General features: G+C 49.2%; 1 protein-coding gene across 2 annotated transcripts in view; it reads left to right on the top strand.

The window, feature by feature from the left end:
* Positions 1-5,611: 5,611 nt before the first annotated feature.
* rassf8 (Ras association domain family member 8) overlaps positions 5,612-24,641 on the top strand; it is a 74,304-nt gene continuing 55,274 nt past the window's right edge. For both annotated transcript variants that reach the window (XM_033039437.1, XM_033039438.1), the window contains exon 1: positions 5,612-5,833. The gene's annotated coding sequence lies outside the window, so the exon portion shown is untranslated. The remainder of the gene's footprint in view (positions 5,834-24,641) is intronic.

Raw genomic sequence — 24,641 nt, 5'->3', positions numbered from 1 at the left:
GCAAAATGCAAATTCATTTTATCATCATCATTGTCAGGAACAGTTTCTTCCCAGCTGTTATCAGGCAACTGAACTATCCTACCTACCACACCCAGAGAGCGGTCCTGAACTACTCTCCCTCAATGGAGACCCTCGGACTATCTTTTCATCGGACTTTTCTATTGAACTAAACGTTATTCCCTTTATCCTGTATCTGTACACTGTGGACGGCTCGATTGTAATCATGTGTTGTCTTTCCGCTGACTGGTTAGAGTGCAACAAAACTGGGTGGCATGTTAGCGCAGCGGTAGAGTTGCTGCCTTACAACGCCAGACGCCGAGTTTCACTCCTGACTGCGGAGTTTATACGTTCTCCCTATAAACTGCGTGGGTTTTCTCCGAGAGTTCCACTTTCCTCCCGCACTCCAAAGGTGGATTGGCATTGGTAAAATGGTCAATTGTTCCAAGTGCGTGTGGGATGGTGTTAGTGTGCCGGGATCACCGGGCGGCGTTGACTCGGTGGGCCCAAGTGCATGCTTCTGTGCTGTATCGCCAAATTAAAAGCTTTTCGCTGTACCTCAGTGCACGTGACAACAAACAAAACTCAAACGCAAACATAAACGTCGCGCTGGTTGCAAAGTTTAGCTCTTTTTCTCCCCACTGCATCTATACTCTTTTCATCCTGTCAGATTATACTCCCTGCAGAAGTAAATACCGCTACTACACCATTTGTCTTTCCCCAGTCTCTTGACCTTTTGCTTCCCTGTCGTAAACAACTCGATCATCACTGTGTCTGATCTTTAGTTTTAGTTTTAGTTTAGTTCAGAGATACCAGCACGGAAACAGACCATTCGACCCAGCAATCCCCGCACATTAACACTATCCTACACACACTAGGGGTCATTTTCAATTATACCAAGCCAATTAATCAACAAACCTGTACGTCTTTGGAGTGTGGAAGGAAAATGTAGACGTCGGACAAAACCCACGCAGGTCACGGGGAGAACGTACAAACTCCGTACAGACAGCACCCGTAGTCAGGATCGAACCTGGGTCTCTGGCGCTGTGAGGCAGCAACTCTACCGCTGCGCCACCGTGCCGCCTCTACTTGGCCTATTTAATTTATACGGCCACGTCTCTCGATAACACCCACAAAGATATTTACGGATAACTTACAATTGTACTAAACTTGGCGTGAACTGCCCATTGAAATCAGGAGGCCCGAGTGAAAAATGGTGAGTCAACAAAAAAAATAAGCGATGTGTTTTTTTCACATAAAGGGTGGTGGGTGTATGGAACGAGCTGCCAGAGGAGGTGGTTGAGGCAGGGACTATCCCAATGTTTAAGAAACAGTTAGACAGGTACATGGAAAGGACAGGTTTAGTTTAGAAATGCAGCGCGGAAACAGGCCCTTCGGTCCACTGAGCCTGCGCCGACCAGCGATGCCCGCACATTGCCACTATCCTACACACACTGGGGACAATTTTTACATTTACCAATCCAATTTACCCACTTACCTGTACATCTTGGGAGTGTGGGAGGAAGCCGAAGATCTCGGAGTAAACCCACGCAGGTCACGGGGAGAACGTTCAAACTCCATACAGACAAGACAGCACCCGTAGTCAGGATCGAACCCGGGTCTCCGGCGCTGTAAGCGCTGTAAGGCAGCAACCTCTGCGCCACCGTGCCGCCCCTTTAAAGGGATATGGGCCAAACCCAGGCAGGTGGGATTAAGTGTAGATGAGGCCTGTTGGCCGGTGTGGGCAAGTTGGGCCAAGGGCCTGTCTCCACGCTGTAAGACTCTATATATCTTTTTAAAATTGCAATGCCATCCACACAAGCAGCAAGATCGATAAATGACAAGCAAGAACAAAGTGTTGAGTGGATGAGATCCGACGGTGTATGAATCACGAGGCGATACTAATACAGCAACGTATACACAGCATCCATTGAATGAAATGGCTCAGGAACTGCACTGTGTGGAGATTTTATTAGCTACACATCGTGAGCCAAGATTGATTTATCTCAGGGGAAGTCACGTCTGTGGGTCACTTTTGAGCAAAATCTCGCTCGTTGCAAAATCTTTAGACGTTATACTTCAGAGATACAGCATGGAAATAGGTGTAAAACAGCACGTGCAGTTCCTTGTTTCTACTTTAACCTGTGTGTTTTTATACAATTTGACTGCCTGTGTATCCATGCATGCGTGGCATAACTATGTAGCGATTGATGTGTTTAAATGTGTGTGGCGTGCTCCTGTTTGGATATTCATGCATGCACAGTATGGCAATGCATACATGCATGGCATGTGATCAAGGCGTCTGAAGAAGGGTTTCGGCCCGAAACGTTGCCTATTTCCTTCACTACATAGATGCTGCCGCACCCGCTGAGTTTCTCCAGCAATTTTGTCTACCTTCGATTTTCCAGCATCTGCAGTTCCTTCCTGAACATGTGATCAACTCATGTTCCTGTCTGTCTGTAGACCGTGGTTGCAAATATTTATATATTTCCAGTTTGTTTGTGTTTATGAACAAGAGATTGTGTACGCCATATATATATGTGCACTTTAAGGCTGTTTGCGGCACAAATCCTTCAATATGAAATTCATGTGTGATTATGAATATATATTTGTGTTTTTATGTCTATATAGAAGACATGTTTATCCATTCATGGAAATATAGTATTCCTATGTCATATGATCTTATGAATCCTCTCAGGTATTATACAGAGAGAATGCAGGAAAACAAACATAAAGTGTAGGATGTAACTCAGCGGGTAAATCAGCATCTGCTGTTCCTTGCTGGGGTAACTCAATTGAACTGGCAGCATCTCTGGGTGATGTTTCGGGCTTGGACACTTCTTCAGACTGAAAGGGGAAAGGGATACTTGAGGAATGAAAAAGTACAGATCAAATCAGAGCCAGCACTGATGGTCATTTAATGAATTTAATGAATCTCTTTATTGTCATTGCACATGGTACAACGACATTTAAAAGTCAATCCCACGGTGCGATTCACAAGAGCAATTTTAAATATATAAGAAAAGGTAAAAATATATACATATAAAAAAAAAAATTACAGATAAATAACAATAGCAGCTGAGGTAGGACTATTCAGTTGAATGTGAGTGTTATTTCTTATTTTGCATTGTTAAGTTCACGTATGGCTATGGGGTAGAAGCTGTCTCCGAGTCTGTTTGTGCGAGTTTTGAAAGACCTGTACCGTCTGCCAGAGGGCAGCAGGTGGAACAGTTTGTGTCCAGGGTGGGAAGGGTCCTTCAGGATGTTGGCTGCCCTGCCAAGGCAGTGAGAGCTGAAGATGTCCTTCAAGGAAGGCAGTGGGCAGCCAGTGATTTTTTGTGCGGTGTTGATGACCCTTTGAAGGGCTCTCCTGTCCGCCACACAATGATCTTTTTAAGGCAGAGATAGACAGATTCTTGATTAGTACAGGTGTCAGGAGTTATGGGGAGGGGAAGGAGAATGGAGTTAGGAGGGATAGATCAGCCATGATTCAATGGCGGAGTAGACTTGATGGGCCGAATGGCCTCACTCTGACAGTGGAGGAGACCTAGGACAGAGAAGTGAGAGATATATCAGTGACATGCCTGCATGCGATACATGGTAGGAAGGAACTACAGATGCTGGTTTAAACTGCAGCTAGACACAAAATGTTGGAGTAACTCAGCGGGACAGGCAGCATCTCTGGAGAGGAGTGGGTGACGTTTGGGCTCGAGACCTGTGATATGTGTTTGATGTGTGTGTGTGTGTGTGGCTGTTTAATATCTCTGTGTTTCTGACTCTGTGAGATGAGTGCTGTCTCTGTTTGTTTCTAAGCAGTGTGTGTGTGATTGCAGATTGTGAATCTGCTCTATCTGCATGCTCCGGCCAGTGGTGGCTGTCTGTCAGTGTGTGTGTGGCCGGTTTGTGAGCTGTGCAGCCAGGGTCACAGCGGGTACCATGCCCTTGCAGAATAACAGGTCACCACAAACCAGCGTTTGAGGCAAAGATACAAGTCAAGTCAATTTTAATTCTATAGCACATTTAAAAACAACTCTCGTTGACCAGTGCTTTACATCAGTGAAGGTACTAACGTGCTACATACAGTGGTGCATAGATCTAACAATACATACCATAAATACATACATACAGTATACAGCGCTCCCTCAGAGGACATCAAGAAACGCTTGTGGTCCTAGAGGAGTACTAGTGGAGTATCTTTGGTTTGAGGAGCAGCGGCGGTAGGGCAGGATTACTGGAGTGGGGTCCCCCCCGGTCCCCCCCCCCCCCCCCCCCCCCCCAGCCGTGTACATCAAAGATACTAGTATCTTTGGTGTACAGAGGGGTTGCTGCAATCTGCCCGACCAACCCCCCTCCTCCAAGGGGTGGGCACCCTGTCCCGAGGAACAGATTCCTGTGCACACACTCTTTGGAGGTCCACAGCAAAGAGTGGAGGGGGTCTGCATGCAATTCCCGCAGTGGGTGCACACACTCTCCCGGGGGGAGATGCAACTCACGAAAGGGTCGAGGTTTCTGCATACAACTCTCGGCTATGCACACTCTCCCTGGGATACCTGCAGATCACGGGGAGGCTGCATCTACTATCCGGGGGTGGGGGTGGGGGGGAGAGATGCAATTCACGGAGGGTGCACAACCAGCTCCAGTTAGCCCCCGAGACAACACATTGCCCCAGAGGCATAAACACTGTCTCGGGATGGGATGGGGAGATGCATCCCCCCCTTCCCATACCGGGGAGAGTTGCAGATCTCGGGGAGGGTGCACATGATGTATGTATCATGCACACACTGCGTCCCGGTGGCAGATGCAACTCCCGGGGAGGGTACACATTCTGTAACTCCAGATGCATGCAGATCTCCCACGTCTCCCGGGGAAGATGCAGCTCCATAGAGTCCCCGTGGTACAAACACTGTCCCAGGATGCGGATGCATCACTCGGCGGGGGGGGGGGGTCACTCGCACACACCGTCCCGGCCGGGGAGAGTTGCAGATCTCGGGGAGTGTCGTGTATGTGCTGTACATGTGCATGAACAAGCTGCCCCGAGGGGAGACGCAACTTCTGCACGGTGCACGCACTTACCGCGCGGGGGGGGGGGGGGGGGTGCAGCTGTCGGAGGATGCACACAACGTCCCGGAATGTGCACACTGTCCAAGGGAGATATCCGCTCCCGCGGGGTTAATGCATGCACTGTAACAGGGGGGAGATGCAACTCCCGCGGGGTTAATGCATGCACTGTAACAGGGGGGAGATGCAACCCCCGCGGGGTTAATGCATGCACTGTTCCAGGGGGGAGATGCAACTCCCAGGGAGTCTCCCGAGGGGGGTGGGAATGCAACTCCACGCAGCAGCAGCGCCCACTCTCCCGGGGGAAGATGCAACGCCCCAGAGTGCATGCACTACTCCGGGGTGGTGAAATGCAGCACCCGAGGGGTGCACAGATGTCCCAGGGTGGAGGGGTGCACAGATGCAGTGTCCCAGACAGGGGGGGGGGGGGCGCAGTGTGCTATAGGATCTTTGGTGTGCTGGGCTGGCGGTGCTGGAGCTCTTTAAGGGATCCCGGCATGCTTACTGGGAGGGGAGGGCCAGGCTGGTGGGCTGTCCGGCTCTGAGCTTGCTGTGGTGTTGCACACACACACACACACATATACAGAGGCACAGAGAGAGAGTTGTGGCGCCTGCCTGCCTGCCGGCCGAGTAGCTACAGCCCCAGCCCCGGGGCAGCGGGACTAGGAGTTGAGGCCGTGCTCTCCCTCATCTGCAGAGAGACAGGAGCGGCTTGGAGCACACCCCGACCCGACCCCCACACACGGCCCACCGGCTCACACCCCTCCCCATGCAGACGGTAAGTTGGATGCAAGTTTACTGAGCGTTTGCACGGCTCCAGCTCCAGCTCCGCCCGCTCTAAGTGTTTTCATGTGTATGTATGTGTTTGTGCGGTATGTATGTGCGCTGTATGTATATGCATATGCGTGTGTTGAATGTATGTCTGCTGTATACGTATATATGTATGCGTGTAGTGTGCTGTATGTGTGTGCTGTGTAAGAGTGTATATGTGTGCTGTATCATACAGCACACATATACACACATACAGCACACATATACACACATACAGCACACATATACACACACTTGCACACACATACACACACTTACACAGCACACACATACACACACTTTACACAGCACACACATACAGCACACTACACGCATACGTATACAGCAGACATACATTCAACACACGCATATACATACATCACATGTGTATGTGTGCGTATATATGTGAGTATATGTGTGAACATATGTGTGTGTATATATATATGTGTGTTTATGAATATACACAAACACTGCATTTTTTTCTCGTTTATCATTTTGTTTACGGTGTACTATGTTTACATGTTGTGTTGCTGCAAGTAAGAATGTCATTGTTCTATCTGGGACATATGACAATACAACACTCTGGACTCTTGCCCGCTGCTGGACTACAGGGTAGGTGAGTGGCAGGACTTGGATGGGGGGGGGGGGGGGGGGAAAACGCTTACTTCCAAAGCTAATGCGGATGAAATACTTTTACTACCAGGGTTGGGATTTGGGGAGGGGAGGTTGAACCTGATAGTATCTGTGGGGTTATTGGAGTGTGGAAGTTGCATTCTTGTAGCGCCTTTCTAGATTGCAGACCCAAAAAGCTGGAGTAACTCAGCGGGACAGGCAGCATCTCTGGAGAGAAGGAATGGGTGATGTTTCGGGTCGAGACCCTTCTTCATTGAGGTCGCTTGCGCAACAGTTAACGTGGCAGTCACTTTGTGTAGAACATAAGACCACTAGAGAGACCCCCTTTCCCACCCACCCCCTGCCTGGGAGGTTAGCTTGGGGAAAATAGCCATGCTGTACAGAAACAGGCCCTTCGGTCCATATCAGTCTGAAGAAGGGTCTTGACCCGAAACGTTGCCTATTTCCTTTGCTCCATAGATGCTGCCTCACCCGCTGAGTTTCTCCGGCATTTTTGTCTACCTTCGGTCCACAATGTGCAATCACACAGCATAGAAATCTGGCGCTGCCTCACTGCGCCAGAGACCCAGGTTCCATCCTGCCCTCGGGTGCTGTCTGTGCGGAGTTTGCATGTTCTCCCTACCAACTTGTGTGTTTGACCCCGGGTGCTCCGGTATCTTCCCACATCCCAAAGACGTGCGGGTGAAGGTTAATTGTCTTCTGTAAATAGCCCCTCCTGTGTAGGGAGTGCTACCGGAAGGCTGTACTGTGCTATATTTTAAGAGTTAATGATGTGACGGTTATTATTAAAGCTTTTTACTGTACCTCAACACACATGACAATAAACTAAACTGTTGCTCTGTAATTATTACTCAACTATGGTTAACTGACTAAAGATGAGGAGGGGGCTATCAGGGTAATTTTTCATTAACTAGCTTAATTGTCTAGTTTCCTCGGAAATCATCTCTAGGAGTTAAGATTCATAGATTTGGCCCAACGTCCATGCCAGATAAAATCCCCTTTCTAACTAATTGTATTTGCCTGCATACAGGCCATATGACTTTAAACCTTTCCTACTTGTCCAAATGTCCTGTAAATACTGCAACTGTACCCGCCTCAATTGCTTCACCCTGGCAGATCGCTCCACGTACCTTCGCCAAGCTCCACGCGGAAACATTTGCCCCTCGGGTTCCCTGCAAATCATTCCCCATCTCCTCGAGTTTTGGTTCAGTGAAGCTTTACTTGTCACATGTGCAACTGCAACAGTGGAGATCTTTTTGCCGATATTGCACATGTGGATGCCGCCATTTATTGGCGCCTTCTTCTTCTTCTGTCGTATGTCTTTTAGACTTGCAGCTCCGTTGAGGCGAGCCAGGCCAACGTGTCATCGTCCAGGTCAACCAGACATCGTTCACCATTCGGTGGCCGGTGTTTAGGGCGACTGGTGATGATGTGCTCTACTGTCTGTGTTGGGTCCCCACACTCGCAGGAAGCGCTGTCCACGAGGCCCCACCTCTTCATCGCTACTCCATAGCGTCTGATGCCTGTCCTCGAGCGGTTGAGGGTTGTCCACTGCTTTCGGGGCAGGTCCTGGCCAGGGACGTCCATGGGGTCATTGATGTAATGGTGTAGCCTAGATGGTTCCGCTGACTTCCTCTGGTCTCTTTTTGGCGCCTTTATTCAAAGTCCGGGCGTTTAGCGCACTCGATGTACTGGAGCAGTCGGGCGGGACTTTTCTTCAGAAGAAGGTTCCTGACAGGAAGCATCACCTATCCATATTCTCCAAAGATGCTGCCTGACCCTCTGAGTTACACCAGCACTTTGTGTCCACCTTCTGTTTAACAGTCTGATGTCTTTAGGGAAGAAGCTGTTCCCGAACCAGGACGTCACAGATTTTGGGCTACCATGTCTCCTTCCCGATGGCAGGAGTAAAATGAGAGTGTGGTGTGGTGTGGTTCTCTGATGATGCTGGCTGCCTTTTTGAGGCAGCGCCTCCTGTAAGATGGAGTTTCTGGAAGAACGAGAGGCGATCTTATTGAAACTTTCTGAGGAGCATTGTGGTAGATTCCATCTAGCTGGTTCTCTGTAGCTGGTGGAGCTCATAAGTTATAGGAGCAGAATTAGGCCATTCGGCCCATCAAGTCTTCTCCGCCATTCAATCATTGCTGAGTCTGCTTTAGATCAGGACACATTAATACTGAGGTGAAGAGGAATTTAATTCAGAGTGCAATTATTCTTTAACTCTGCGGAGGTAGAATCATTGAAGATATTTATAATTTTTGGACTGCAAAGATTTCTAGGGTTGAGGATTAGATCGGCCATAGTCTTATTAATTGGTGGATCTTCGACCTGAAGTGTCGACTGTGCTTCTCATTCCACAGACACTGCCTGGTGCGTTGGGTATTTCTTCCAGTTTTTGTTTCGGGTTGCCTCCATCTGCAAGTGTTTGCTTTTTCATACAAAGCCATAGAGAATCCCACAGCATGGAAACAGGCCCTTCGGCCTAACTTGCCCACACCGACCAACATGCCCCATCTACACTATACCCACCTACCTGCGTTTGGCCCATATCCCTCTAAATTTATCCTATCCTTGTAGTTCTTGTGTTCTTAATTGGTTGATTATTTGTTCTGTAAATAATAAAGAATCATTAAAGAACAATAACGACTCTTTATTATGTACAGAATAAGGCAGTCTTTTATCCAGCCCTTTTCACTGTAATGAATAGTATCAACTCCATCTTAGTAGCAGGGACGTTAAAAATAGTACTGAACTTGGTATTTAGCTGTGTATTAACTTGCTGGCCTCTGGATTAATGACATATCCTACAGCAGGGAATCTGTCATCTGTCTCAAAAGTCAATTTAAATCGGCGACAGAAAACTAAAATCTAAAAATTATCCTTTAACTGGCTTGACAGCGGGAAGTTGCAGATGTGGACTGTTTTTTTAATTCTTTCAATCTGAGCGCATGGAGTCATAGTGCCGCACGGCACGACAGCAGGCCCTTCGGCCCAACTTGTCCATTCTGACCAAGTTGGCATGCTGGGCTGCTCCCCGTTTGCCTGCATTTAGGCCCCATAGCCGTCTGAACTGTCCAGGGTGGCACGGAGGCGCAGAGGTAGAGTTGCTGCCTTGCAGCGCCAGAGACCTGGGTTCGATCCTGACTACAGGGGCTGTCAAGAGTGTTTTATTGTAATATGTCCCAGATAGAACAATTAAATTCTTGCTTGCAGCAGCACAATAGAATATGTAAACATAATACACTGTAAATAATATGATAAATGAGAGAGAGAAAAAAAAAGTGTGTGTATATATATATATATATATATATACACACACACACACAAATACTCACATATGTTTATATATTTATTTATGTGTGTGTGTGTATATGTATATATGTGTATATATATACACATACATATATATATGCACACATACACACACACACACACACACACACACACACACACACACACACACACACAACAAACAATAACAGTGCAATAATAATAGTCTATTGTAGTTCAGAGCTTATGAGGTTGTAGTGTTTAATAGCCTGATGTACGGAATTTGTACATTCTCCCCGTGACCTGCGTGGGTTTTCTCCGAGTGCTCCGCTCTCCTCCCGCACTCCAAAGACGTGCAGGTTTGTAGGTTAATTGGCTGGGGTAGAATTGTGTAGGATAGTGTTCGTGTAGGGGTGATCGCGGGTCGGCACGGACTCGGTGGTCCGAAGAGCATCCACACAGTTAAGCACCCACCCAGGATCAGGATGGAACCCGAGCCTCTGGCGCGTTAAGGCAGCGACTCTACCGCTGCACCACTGACAGTGCTGCACTCCTCCCACTGCGATGAATGACGTGTCAGTCTAGTTTCTAATCTTGGAGTTCCTGGGCCGGGAATTGAACCCACCACACTGTGTGTCCGAAACTGAACCCACCACACTGTGTGTCCGAAACTGAACCACCGGGCCAAAGCTGACAGCTGGAATTGTATTTGTGTTCTCTTGACGTTTATTTATCGCCAGCGGGTCTGGCTGTTTCTTCAGACAAAGGCAAGGAGAAAAAAAAAAGATTAATTCTTGAAGCAAAACACACACCCACTCTCTCTGGCCCTGAATCCGGCCCTTTGTTCCAGGCCTGCTGAGGGGTTGTGAGATTAAGCCGGGTTTCTGTTTTGTGTTGTCGTGCTTTTCCTCTTAGCGCAGTTTCAATCTTTTGTGCAGATTTGTGTTGTGCTTGCCTTTGACACATGTTTCTCAGCTGTTCATTACTCCCCTCTCTCTCTACCCCCCCCCCCCCCCCTCCACTCTCAGAGCACAAACTACAAAGCCTGCGAACAATAAGGCCGTGGCAAGGGAACAAAGATACATTTGCCTTGAGTCCTTCCAGATGTGTTTTTGTTGCATGCTAGCAAAAACTCCACAGACTAATGAGCTGCACGGTACCCACTCCTGAGACCACCTGTGGCCGTTTCCTGGTTACCGCTCAGCTTCATCCCACTTTGTGATTTCTCTGATTTCCTTTGAAAGTGACCAGGAATAATTAATGTAATGTGCTCAACAGCATCAAGTTGCCAGTGTGTGTGTGTGTACGTGTGCAAGTGTGTGTGTGCGTGTGCACGTGCAAGTGTGTGTGGATTTGTGTGTGTGTGTGCGCGTGCAAGTGTGTGTACGTGCAAGTGTGTGTGTGTGCACGTGCAAGTGTGTGTGTGTGTGTGTGTGCGCGCGTGCAAGTGTGTCAGTGTGTGAGTGTGTGTGCGCGTGCAAGTGTGTGCGTGCATGTGTGTGTGCACGTGCAAGTGTGTGTGGATTTGTGTGTGTGTGCGCGTGCAAGTGTGTGTGTGCGTGCAAGTGTGTGTGTACGTGCAAGTGTGTGTGCGTGCAAGTGTGTGTGCACGTGCAAGTGTGTGTGCGCGTGCAAGTGTGTGTGCGCGCGTGCAAGTGTGCGCATGCAAGTGTGTGTGTGCGCGTGCAAGTGTGTGTGTGCGCGTGCAAGTGTGTGCGCGTGCAAGTGTGTGTGCACATGCAAAAGTGTGTGCATGTGTGGAAGGTGTGTGCATGTGCAAGTGTGGATGTATGTGCGCGCGCATGTGTGTGGATGTGCATATGTGTGTGTGGAATTGTAAGTGTGTAGGCATGTGCATGTGGGAAAGTAAGTGTAGGGGTGTGTGTGTAGAAGTTTAGTTTATTGTCACGTGTACCGAGGGACAGTGAAAAGCTTTTGTTGCGTGCTAACCAGTCAGCGAAAGACAATACATGGTTACAGTTGAGCCATGCACAGTGCCCAGACACATGATAAAGGGATAAGTGTGTGTGCGGAAGTTGAAGTGTGAATGTGGACATAAGTGGAAGCTAGAATGGAAGTGCAGGAGAGTGGAAGTGTAGGGGCGTGTGTGTGTGTGTGGACGTGTGATTTGTGGCAAGTTGACAAGCTAGGATTAGCAGGAGCCATGGTTTTAACAAAGCAAAAGCAGGCAGGCACGTTGACCTTTATTGCGGTCTCCAGGGCTGGACAACCCCATTGAAGCAACGTCAGAAGATCTGGACACACAGTGCTGGAGTAACTCAGCGGGGCAGGCAGCATCCCTGACCAGAGATCTTTGACCAGAGATGCTGCCCGACCCGCTGAGTTACTCCAGCACTGTGTGTCATTTTTGTGCATTAACCAGCATCTGGAGTTCTTTAGTTCTGCAGAAGATCTACGTTGTATAGAATGCATCGAAAGTCATGTTCATAAGACATAGGACCAGAGTTAGGCCATTCGGTCTGTCGTCTACTCCGCCATCTAATCATGGCTGCTCTGTTTTTCCCTCTCAACCCCATTCTCCTGTCCTTACCTCCATAACCTTTGACACCCTTACTAATCAAGAGCCTAATCAATCTTCACTTGGCTTCCACCGTGGTTTATGGCAATGGATTCCACAGATTCATCACCCTCTGGCTAAAGAAATTCTTCCTAATCTCTTTTCTAAAGAATTGTCCTTTTATTTTGAGGCTGTGTCCTCTGGTCCTAGACTTTCCCATCCTCTCCACAGTTTCAGTGAGATCCCCGCCTCATCCTATAAACTCCAGCGACTACAAGCTCAGAGCCGTCAAACACTCCTTGCATGTTAACCCACTCATCCCCGAGTCTTTAATAGAAAACTCTTTGGATAAATAGGCTGAGTTGGGCCATAGTGTTTTTTTAAAAGCCCTCCCAGTTTGTGAGTACCTGGTTTATGTACAGTCCTTACGCGCGTTTGTGTTTGTTTAGGGATACAGAGCGGAAACGGGCCCTTCGGCTCACCGAGTCCGCACCGACCAGCGATCGCTGCACACTAACACTATCCTACACACACCAGGGGCAATTTACTTTTATACCCAACCCAATTAACTTACAAACCTGCACGTCTTTGGAGTGTGGGAGGAAACCAAAGATCTCGGAGAAAACCTACGCAGGTCACGGGGAAAATGTGCAAACTCCGTACTGACAGCACGATCGAACCCGGGTCTCTGATGCTCTACTGCTGCACCACCGTGCCCCCCCCCCCCCCCCCCCCCCCCCCCCCCGATCAAGCGCAGGCCCTGACCATACGATCATGCGTGCGGGAGGCCGGCTGGCCGGTTTGGTTTAATTTACCATTGTTATCTGTGCCGAGGTACAGTAAAAATATTTGCTGTCCCGAGGTGTTGCCTGCAAGTCCTTGAAGTAAGCCCTTGTCTCTGGACATGGTGTTGAGACGCTGCCACAGAGCTGGCCTAACACACCAATGCTTCACCACTCCCTGTAGCAAGCACCACGGATAGATGTTGCTCAATGCTTTAGGGGCAGAGATGCATGTGTTGGCAATAGATGGAGACACCAGGAACTGCAGATGCTGGAATCCTGAGCAAAACACAAAGTGCTGGAGGAACTCGGCGGGTCCTCTATTGCGGAGGGAATGGACAGTTGACGTTTCGGAATGGGATGAGGATAAACCTGAAGGATCCCGACCTGAAACGTCTGTCCATTCCCTCCGCAGCTGCTGCCTGACCCACTAAGTTTTGACTTTACTTTAGACTTTAGAGATACAGCGTGGAAATGGGCCCTTCAGCCCATCGAGTCCACTCCGACCAGTGATTCCCGTACACCAACACTATCCTACGCACATTTGGGACAATTTACAACTTTAGCAAAGCCAATTAACCTACAAACCTGTACATCTTCGGAGTGTGGGAGGAAACCGGAGCACCCGGAGAAAACCCACTCGGGTCACGGGGAGAAGGTACAACCACCGTACAGACAGCACCTGTAGTCAGGATTGCACCCTGGTAGTTGTAAGGCAGCAACTCTACCGCTGCGCCATCGTGCTGCCCAGTGGAGTTCCTCCAGCACTTGGTGCTTTAGCAATGGGTGAGTACATATTGGGCAAAGTGCTGATGCAAAGTGACTGCGGGTGCTGCCTGTGCGGAGTTTGCACGTTCTCCCTGTGTCCTGCATGGATTTCCCCCGGGATCTTTGGTTTCATCCCACGCTCAAAAGAAATGCAGGTTTGGAGGTAAATTGGCGTGGTAAACTTGTAAATTGTCCCTCGTGTGTAGGGTCGTGCTCGTGTACGGGGATCGCTAGTCTGGGTGGACTCTGTAGGCCGAAGGGCCTGTTTCAGCAAGGTATCTCTAAACTAAACGAGTGGCCCTCATTACAAAGTGAGTGCGCCAGAGGTAACCGTAATACATCGAACAGACCCGTACAACCTGGGCTGGAGATGCTCCGTACTGCTGATGATTCTCTGGTGCTCTGGACAACCCTGTGTAACCGGTGCATTTTTCTGTTTCTCCTGGAATGTGGATAGTTATTAACACAGCCACTGTTTACTCTGGTTATCCAACGTTCCTTTACCACTGATTGTGGGGTCGAATGTGGCGATTTTTCTCTGCGCTGTTCCAAGTTGGGCTGGGATGCGACTACAGATTAACGCATTAGTGTGCTGCAGTTTTCATGAAGCCAAAGTGTCTCTGCTAACCTGCCATGTTGTGTCGCGTGTCTGGCATCCTCTACGGAGGTCACAGAGTCGTACAGCGTGGACACAGGCCCTTCGGCCCAACATGTCCCATCTTCACCTGTCCCACCTGCCTGCATCTGGCCCCTATTGCTCTAAACCTGTGCCATCCATGCACCTGTCTAAATCTTTCCTAAATGTTGCGATAGTGCCTGCCTCAACTATTTCCTCCCATCAGCTCGTTCCATACACCCAGCACCTACTGTGTAGGAACAAATGGGCCTGTCCCACGTAGGCGATTTTTCAGCGGACTGCCGGCGACTGTCAGAGTGGAACACACACACGCACGCACACACACACACACACACACACACACGCACGCACACACACACACACACACACACCTTCGTTGACCAGCCCGTGGGAATCTTTTAGACAACACTCCCCCCGCTTGCCCTGTCTAAAAACAATTCACACGGCGCAAAGCCAAGGTGATACAGACACACACCGCGATGAACAGGAAGGTTGGCGCTGTAAAAAGACGGCTAAAGCACAATGTACGGTAAGTCCTTTAAAAGAGGGAGGAGGGAGAAGGAGTGGAGACAACTTTTAAGAAGCCAGAGATACACGGCTGTGAAGTTCGGCGGACATTTAACATTACCGGTCGGTTATCCTTGGTTCTGAAAACTACTGCTTACGTTTTTGTTTTCCCAATGAGCCAATAAAATTCACGGGTCAGCACCGGCTACAACCTACGAGAACCTTCGACCTCCTGGCGACCCACCTACGGCACGAGAATTCTCGCTACTCTCCGTGGCGGCTTCATTCTAGTCGCAGCCAATTGTTCAACATGTTGAAAAATTCACGACAACCATAATGAGGCTGCGACTAGTTCCCAGAATGGGGGAACTCCTCACGACCATGAAGGCGACTCCCCGGCAACCACCTGCGAACATGTGGCGACTGCATAGTCTCCTGCAGTCGCCTAAAAAGTTGCCCAAGTGGGACAGGCCCATCAGGCTCCAAATAAATCTTTCCCCCTTCACCTTAAACCCACGTCTCAGTTCCCCTACCCTGGGCAAGAATCTCTGCATCCCCCCCCCCCCCCCCCCCCCGATCTATTCCATTCCTGATTTAGTACACCTGTACAAGATCACTCTTCATCCTCCTGCGCTCCAAGGAATGGAGTCACTGGGTTGGAATCTCCTACGATCCCTTCTACATTTTTTTAACGCTGTCTTCTCAACTTATTCTTGCATCTATTTAAAAAAAAAAGATGCTTCTTTTATAATTCGATCCTTTAATTGCCACTCTAATAAAGGAAACCTTTGTGCGTTCTTTGCATTGTTTATCGGAAGTAAGGTTGTCCTTGTGCTAATTTGGGTTCCGGGACTATTGAACGTTACGTTGTTGTCTCAATGTTGTCGTCTAGTTGTATCTGCAAGCAGGAGATGTAGATGGAGTCGATGGAAGCGGGGTTGGTTTGTGTGACGGTCTGGGCTACGTCAACAAGGCGCTGTCGTTTCTTGCGGTCTTGCATGGAGCTGTTCCCAAACCATGCTGTGATGCATCCTGATAAAATGCTTTAAATGTGTGGAACGTATCTCTTTTCCCCAACTTTACATTCACTCCTCTCCTTGTCCGACACCATTTTACCTCCTTTTAACAACATGAGCTGGTTGCTGTAATTCTCTTGTGGAACAGCAGCAGCCTGCTTTCTTCCAAATGGCCTCTATCATCATCTGTCCTATTTTGGGTAAGTCATGCTGCCTGGACCAGATGGAGAGCCATTTGCTTCAAGTGGCAGCGTGTTAGTCTAGTGGCCGCTTCAGTGCCATGGCAAATGTGTCTCTGTCTCTCTGTCTCTCTGTCCCTCTGTCTCTGTCCCTCTGTCTCTGTCCCTCTGTCTCTGTCCCTCTGTCTCTGTCCCTCTGTCTCTGTCCCTCTGTCTCTGTCCCTCTGTCTCTGTCCCTCTGTCTCTGTCCCTCTGTCTCTCTGTCTCTGTCTCTCTCTCTGTCTCTCTGTCTCGAAAGGTGCTTTCCCCACTGTGTGTGTGTGTGTGTGTGTGTGACCGCTGATTGTTCAGTCAAAGGCCAGATTAGTTGAGAGATGCGGCACGGAAACAGGCCCTTCGGCCCATCGAGTCCACGCCAACCAGCGATCCCCCCCCCGTGCACCACCACTATCCTACACGCACTAGGGACAATTTACAATTTTTACCTCAGCCAATTAACCTCGGACTATCGTTGATCGGACTTTATCTTGCACTAATGTTATTCACTTTATCATATATCTGTAAACTGGACGGCTCGATTGTAAACATGTATTGTCTTTACGCTGACTGGTTAGCAAACAACAAAAGCTTTTCACTGTACCTCGTTACACGTGACAATAAACTAAACTAAACTCCGAGTCATAAAACTCCAAGTCAAGCGGTGTGGGGGATACGATTTAGAGTTTGAGGAACAGCCGACATTCTTGTTGAATAACATGATGCCAGCTGATCCTCGAGCAGGCTGTATAGGGGTGTATGGCCCATTAATGCTCCTGCTTGTGGCCTGCTGATTGTTCAGTCAATGGCCAGATGAGTTGAGAGGTTTAACTCAGCGGGTTAGGCCGTGGCTGTGGACTGGGAACGTGGCTGGAGGCCTTAACTGAGGCGCCGCGGTCTCCATGCTTCCTGGATCATCGCATAGAAGCCCAGCATGGGGGGACTGCTGTGGGGGGGGTGGGTGCTATTTGTATACATTGGAGAATGCAGCAAAGAACTTTCACTGTGCCTTGTCACATGTGACAGTAAGGTATTCCATTCCATGTTGCATTGATTTGTCAGCCTGGTCTTTCCTGCCAAGTCCTTGAAACAGCAATCTACTTAGTTTAGAGATAGAGTGGAAACGGGCCCGAGTCTGCGCCGACTAGCGATCCCCGCACACTAACCCTATCCTACACACACTGGGGACAATTTGCATTTATACCAAGCCGATTAACCTACAAACCCGTACGTCTTTGGCGTGTGGGAGGAAACCGCAGATCTCGGAGAAAACCCACGCGGTCACGGGGAGAATGCACAAGCAGCACCCGTAGTCAGGATGGAAGCCGGATCTCTGGCGCAGCAAGGCAGTAGCTCGACCAGTACACCACCGTGCCGCCCTGAGGCGAGGGTGCAAACTACTGAAGTCTGCCTTCTGCCATGCATGCCGCCCGCAGTTGTTCCTGTGTCTTGCAGAGTTTCAAGGCAGGGTCTCGTCTAAAAATAATGCCCCAGCATTGCAGCTGTGTGTGTGTGTGTGTGTGTGGCTGCGTGGTTCTCTGCTGCATAACACTAACATTTATGTAGGGAAGCAAATGACTCGACTGTATTTAAGGGGAGTTTCAGACATTGCAGTCAGAGGGCCCCATCTGTTAAATGTTTAGCTTTTGCCTAGCGTGAAGGTATCTCCTTAATCCATCATCATGCATGGTGAACTAACTGCAAATGGCTGAGACTGGGTTTATCCACACTTTTTGCTGCTTTTACTGGGAGGTTTAGAAGAGGAACAAACCCTTTGGCCACCGAACATGATGCCAAGATCAATCCTTATCTGCCTGCACATGCCCCATGCCCCTCCAGTCCATGTACCGATCCAAATGTCTCTTAAATGCCACTATGGCATCCGCCTCCATCACCACCTCTGGCAGCACATTTCAGGCTCTCACCACCGTGTCTGTCTGAACAAGTCCGTTAGTCCTCTTCACATCGCTGTGAAACGTCGCCCATCTCGCCTGCAAGCTATGTCCTCTGGTTTCTCCACATTTCCATCCTAGGTAAAAGGTCCTGACTGTCTCCCCTATCTGTGCCTTTCATACTTTGATGTACCTCCATCAAGCCTGCCCGCAAACTCCGTCATTCCAGGCGAAACAATCCAAGTCTGTCCAACCTTGCCCTATGGCTAATACATCCTATTGTTGGGAGAAATTCCTGCAACGCGTGGCTTGTTCTTTTAAATTGACTTCAATAAGTAAATGGACCTTGTTTGCTGTGTGGTAGACTGCTTGCTGTGTGGTAGACTGCTTGTTGTGTGGTAGACTGTTTGTTGTGTGGTAGACTGCTTGCTGTGTGGTAGACTGCTTGTTGTGTGGTAGACTGCTTGTTGTGTGGTAGACTGCTTGTTGTGTGGTAGACTACTTGTTGTGTGGTAGACTGCTTGTTGTGTGGTAGTCTGCTTGCTAAGACCTTTGTGTCCTACACCAACTCCATACCATCAATTGACAGTGTTGCCCACAGATAAAATGGTTCCCTCGATGGACGCCTTCAAGCTTTCATTAATCGGACCTTATTGGACTTTATCTTGCACTAACCCTTTATCCTGTATCTGTACACTGTGGGCAGCTTGATTGTAACCATGCATAGTCTTTGACTATGACTGGATAGCAAGCAACAAAAAGGGGGCAGCACAGTGGCGCAGCGGTAGAGTTGCTGCCTTACAGCGCCAGAGACCCGGGTTCGATCCTGACTACGGGTGCTGTCTGTACGGAGTTTGTACGTTCTCCCCGTGACTGCGTGGGTTTTCTCCGGGTGCTCCGGTTTCCTCCCGCACTCCAAAGACGTACAAGTTTGCAGGTTAAATGGCTTTGATAACATTGTGAATTGGCCCTAGTGTGTAGGATAGTGTTAGTTTACAGGGTGATTGCTGGCCGGCACGGACTCGGTGGGCCGAATGGTCTGTTTCCGCACAGTATCTCCAAAGTCTAAAGTTCAAATAGCTATTCACGTGACAATAATAAGCTAAACTAAACTAATTGGACAATCATAGTCGCATCAGTGACTGATAGTCGCATCATTGTGAATGATTGCCTAGTAATGAAGAACGGAATGTTGGTTTATCCTGAGTGTCTTGAACAGGCTGGGACTCTATTCCTTGGAGTGCAGGAGAATGAGGGGTGATAGAGGCACGATATGATACGATAGAAATGTATTTATCCCATGGCAGAAGGGGATCATGTACAGTTTGATAGCCATAGGGAGGAAGGATCTCGTGTGGCGTTCTGTGCTGCATCTTGATGGAACCAGTCTGTTGCTGAAGGTGCTCCTCAGGTTGACCAGTGTGTCATGGAGGGGGTGAGCTGTATTGTCCAGGATTGTCCAGGATGCTCCGCAGTTTGAGGAGCATCTTCCCCTCCAAGACCAACCTCCCATGAATCCAACTCCAACTTCGCCCCCAGGACGGAGCCGGCCTTCCTGATGAGTTTGTTGATCCTAAATCATGAGAGGAATAGATCGGGTGTAAACACAGATTCTCTTGCCCAGAGTAGGGGAATCGAGAACCAGAGGACATGGGATTGTGAAGGGGGAAAGATTCAATGGGAACCTGAGGGATGGCTTTTTTACACAAAGGGAGGTAGGTGTATGGAATGAGCTGCCGGTGGAGGGTTCTTGGATTCTTGGTTTCTTCGTCCTCCAAAATATTCCAAATGGAATTTAAACTGGAGGTGGTGGAGCGAGAGGACTTAAGCCAGAAAGGTTATTGGGAGGAAAGAGCTACTGAACTTAATTGCATTGGTGGGTACTTTAGTATGGTGGAGATTATTCCATGCTTTAATTGTGCGGGGAAGAACGAATGCGTAAATCGTTTGGACCTTCCCCTCCCTCTCTTGGTCAGCGGTTTTCCCCCCCCTCGTGTCCAGTTGGCTCTCCCCTCCCCTTCATCGGTTCCCGTGTCTTTCCCTCCCCTCCTCAGCGTTCCCGTCCCTCTCCCCGTGTCCTCCCCTTAGTGAGGCAGGGACTATTGCAAAGTCTAAGAAACATTTAGACAGGTACATGGATAGGGCAGGTTTAAAAGGATATGGGCCAAAGCAGGCAGGCAAGTGGGACTAGTGTAGATGGGACATGTTGGTTGGGCTGAAGGGCCTGTTTCCACACTATGTGACTCTGAGAATGTAAATCGGCCTGGCAGTCTATCTAGAACATTCAAAAATACTGTCAAAAGCTATCATGTCAAAAATAATATCAAGAATATTGCATGCTATCCACTCACTGCCTGATGCTTGTCCTGGACTGTATACAAAAATGAATGTCGCTGTACCTCGGTACAGGTGACTAATAAAGTACTATAGCGTGGAATTATTTGCCACAGACGTCTGTGGAGGCAAAGTCAGTGGATGTATTTAAGGCAGAGATACATTCTTGATTAGTACGGGTGTCAGGGGTTATGGGGAGAAGGCAGGAGAATGGGGTTGAGTGGGAGAGACAGATCAGCCATGATTGAATGGCGGAGTAGACTCGATGGGCCGAATGGCATAATTCTGCTCCCATCACATGATATAAAATAGCACCAACTATAGGTGTAAAGAGAACAGTGATTTATTTGATATTTGATCCTCAGAAAGAAACCGATACTTGTGGCTTAGGTTATCCAGATTAACCCTCCTATTGTTGAGTCTGTGGTTGCGTGGGGAGAGACTTTTGTTTTAAGTTTTGGGATCATTACTGTCATGGGCACCAAGGTACAGGGAAAATCTTTGTTTTGCATTCTATCCGAACACTGCTGGCCGGCATGGTGGTGCAGTGATGGAGTTGCTGCCTTACAGCGCCGGATGCCCGGGTTCGATCCTGACTACCTGTGCTGTCTGTACGGAGTTTGTACGTTCACCCCGAGACTGCGACGGTTTCCTCCCACTTCCCAAAGACGTGCAGGCTTGTAGGTGAATTGGCTTCAGCAAATTGTCCCCAATGTGTAGGATGGAACTAGTGTGCGTGTGATCGTGAGTCAGTGTGGACTCGGTGGGTCGAAGGGCCTGTTTCCACGCTGTATCTCCAAACCTAGAACCAAACGAAATGCTACACAAAGTGCTGGAGTAACTCAGCAGGTCAGGCAGCATCTCAGGAGGACATGGTTGCTGACATTTCAGGTCGAGACCCTCCTTTATATTCAGATAATACCATACCTAGATACAATCAAGTCAACTCAATTACAATGGGAAGAGCAAAGACATAGATACAGAGTGCAGAATATAGTTCTCAGCATTGTAGCGCATCAGTTCCAGAGACAAAGTCCAATGCCCGCAATGGGGTAGAGGTGAATCGGACAGTACCCTAGCTTATGGAAGGACCGTTCAGAAGCCTGATAACAGAGGGGAAGAAGCTGTTCCTGAGTCTGGTGGTGCGCGCTTTCAAGCTTCTGTACCTTCTGCCTGAGGGAGGAGGAGAAATGATCGGGGTGGGACGAGTCTGTTTTTTTTCCTTCCGTTGAGAGTACGGGGGTTGGGGAAGTGAGTCCGAAGAAAAATTAGCTTGACCCGATGTGCTTTTTTTAAAAATAATAAAATGGCGTGAATAGCTGTAGTTGCCAGGGTATTTCAAGGCCACTGTGCTTATCTCTGGGAATTGTGGAGTCCTGCTTTCAACACTGTAAAATAACCTGATTTGAGGTTGCTGTGTCCTTAAACATCAAGTATCAAGAGTGTTCCATTGTCCCATGTACCAACAATGGAACAATGACATTCTTGCTTGCTTGCAGCAACAAAACAGGCCTGTAAGCACAATGCACATAGATAATATATTTGTTTAGTTTAGAGATACAGCACGGAAACGGCCCCTTTGACCCCACGCTGGCCATCGATCACCCGTTCACACCAGTTCTATGTTATCCCACTTTCTCATCCACTCCCTACACACTAGGGGCAATTTACAGAGGGCCGATTAATCTACAAACCCGCACGTCTTTGGTATGTGGGAGGAAACCCGAGCGGTCACGTGGACAACGTACAAATACCTTCAGATTCAGGGACTGTTTCTTCCCAGCTGTTATCAGGCAACTGAATCATCCCACCACAACCAGAGAGACAGTGCTGCTGAACTACCGTCTACCTCTTTGGTGACCCTCGGACTATCCTTGATTGGACATTGGTGGCTGTACCTTGCACTTATTCCCTGATCGCGGAAGCAACAAAAGCTTTCAACTGTACCTCGGTACACGTGACAATAAACTGAGCGGGAACAAACTCCACACAGAGAGCGCCTGAGGTCAGGATCGAACCTGGGTCTCTGGTGCTGTGAGGCAACGGCTCTACCAGCTGCGCCACTGAGCCGTTCTCTGCGCTACTGTATAATAAACAAATTCAATGAATTAATAACCTCAATAATATTGGGGGGGGGAAAAACAGTCCTTAGTGTAACCAAAGGCAGCCCATTGAAGTTCCTAGCTGAGGTTAGTTGTAGTGTTCAAGAGCCTGAATCTTTAGTTTAGCTTAGAGATACACAGCATGGAAACAGGCCCTTCGGCCCACCGAGTCCACTCCAACCAGCGATCCCCGCACACTAACACTACCCTACACACACTAGGGACAATTTACACTCAAACCTAGCCAATTAACCTACAAACCTGCACGTCTTTGGAGTCTCGGAGGAAATCAGAGATCCCGGAGAAAACCGGCGCAAGGCACGGGGAGAACGTACAAACTCCGCACAGACAGCACCCGTAGTCAGGATCGAACCCGGGTCTCTGGCTTTATAAGGCTGCAACTCTACCGCTAATCCACTTTCCACGCAGTATCCACTAAAATCACAATAAAAAGACTGTAAAGACTCCATCCCCTGTAAAGACTCCATCCCCTACTCCCAATTCCTCCGCCTACGCCGCATCTGTTCCCAGGATGAGACATTTCATACCAGGGCATCGGAAATGTCCTCGTTCTTCAGGGAACGGGGATTCCCCTCCGCCACCATAGATGAGGCTCACACCAGGGTCTCATCCATACCCCGTAACACTGCTCTCTCTCCCCATCCCCGCACACGCAACAAGGGCAGATTCCCTGTGGTCCTCACCTTTCACCCCACCAGCCGGCAAATACAACACATAATCCTCCGCCATTTCCGCCACCTCCAACGTGACCCCACCACTCGCCAAATCTTCCCATCTCCCCCCATGTCTGCCTTCCGCAAAGACCGCTCCCTCCGCAACTCCCTCGTCAATTCTTCCCTTCCCTCCCGCACCACCCCCTCCCCGGGCACTTTCCGTTGCAACCGCAAGAAATGCAACACCTGTCCCTTCACCTCCCCCCTCGACTCCATTCAAGGTCCCAAGCAGTCGTTCCAGGTGCGACAAAGGTTCACCTGTATCTCCTCCAACCTCATCTACTGCATCCGCTGCTCTAGATGTCAGCTGATTTACATCGGTGAGACCAAGCGTAGGTTGGGCGATCGTTTCGCCGAACACCTCCGCTCAGTCCGCAATAACCTACCTGACCTCCCGGTGGCTCAGCACTTCAACTCCCCCTCCCATTCCCAATCCGACCTCTCTGTCCTGGGTCTCCTCCATTGCCAGAGTGAGCAACAGCGGAAATTGGAGGAACAGCACCTCATATTCCGTCTGGGGACCTTGCGTCCTTATGGCATTAACATTGAATTCTCCCAATTTGGCTAGCCCGTGCTGTCTCCTCCCCTTCCTTAACCCTTTAGCTGTCTCCTCCCACCCTCCCATCCGCCCGCCCTCGGGCTCCTCCTCCTCCTCCCCTTTTCCTTCTTTCTTTCCCCACCCCCCATCAGTCTGAAGAAGGGTTTCGGCCCGAAACGTCGCCTATTTCCTTCGCTCCATAGATGCTGCTGCACCCGCTGAGTTTCCCCAGCAATTTTGTGTACCTTCACAATAAAAAGGTCTTGTGCGGTTTGGGCAAAAGGCGGGCTAATGGGACAAGCTTGGATGGGGCATCTTGGTCAGTATGGACGGGTTGGGCCGAAGGGCCCGTTTCGTGACTGTGGCTGTAATTCGAGCCAGTCACGAAACGAGCCCTTCGGACAGCAACGACAAACTTCCAGCTCACTGTGGGAGAAGGAATGGGTGACATGTCTGAAGATGTGAAGAAGGGTCTTGGCCTGAAACCTCGCCCACTTCTCAACTCCACAGATGCTGCCTGTCCCACTGCGTTACCACTCCAGCATTTAGTGTTTATCTTCGGTGTAAACCAGCATCTGCAGTTCCTCCCCACACACAACCTTTGTCTCTTGTTTTAACTTGAATGGCGGTGCTCCCTTTATTAATTCCTTCCAGCTCCTGTCTGTCTGCAGTTTGCTCTCTGTAACTTAATTCTGCCGTCGGGACCCTGGCCAGGATCGAACAGTGAACACAGCTTGCCTCTGTTGACTGATAATCCTCTTGCATGCTAGCTAGCTGCACAGCTGGATTGCAACTTGAAGCCAGCAGTGACGTGGGGGGGGGGGGGGGGG

This window comes from Amblyraja radiata, chromosome 21 (assembly GCF_010909765.2).
Source record: "Amblyraja radiata isolate CabotCenter1 chromosome 21, sAmbRad1.1.pri, whole genome shotgun sequence".
NCBI lineage: Eukaryota > Metazoa > Chordata > Chondrichthyes > Rajiformes > Rajidae > Amblyraja > Amblyraja radiata.
The sequence above is the reverse complement of the archived record's forward strand: the minus strand, read 5'-3'. Positions and strand labels throughout refer to the sequence as shown.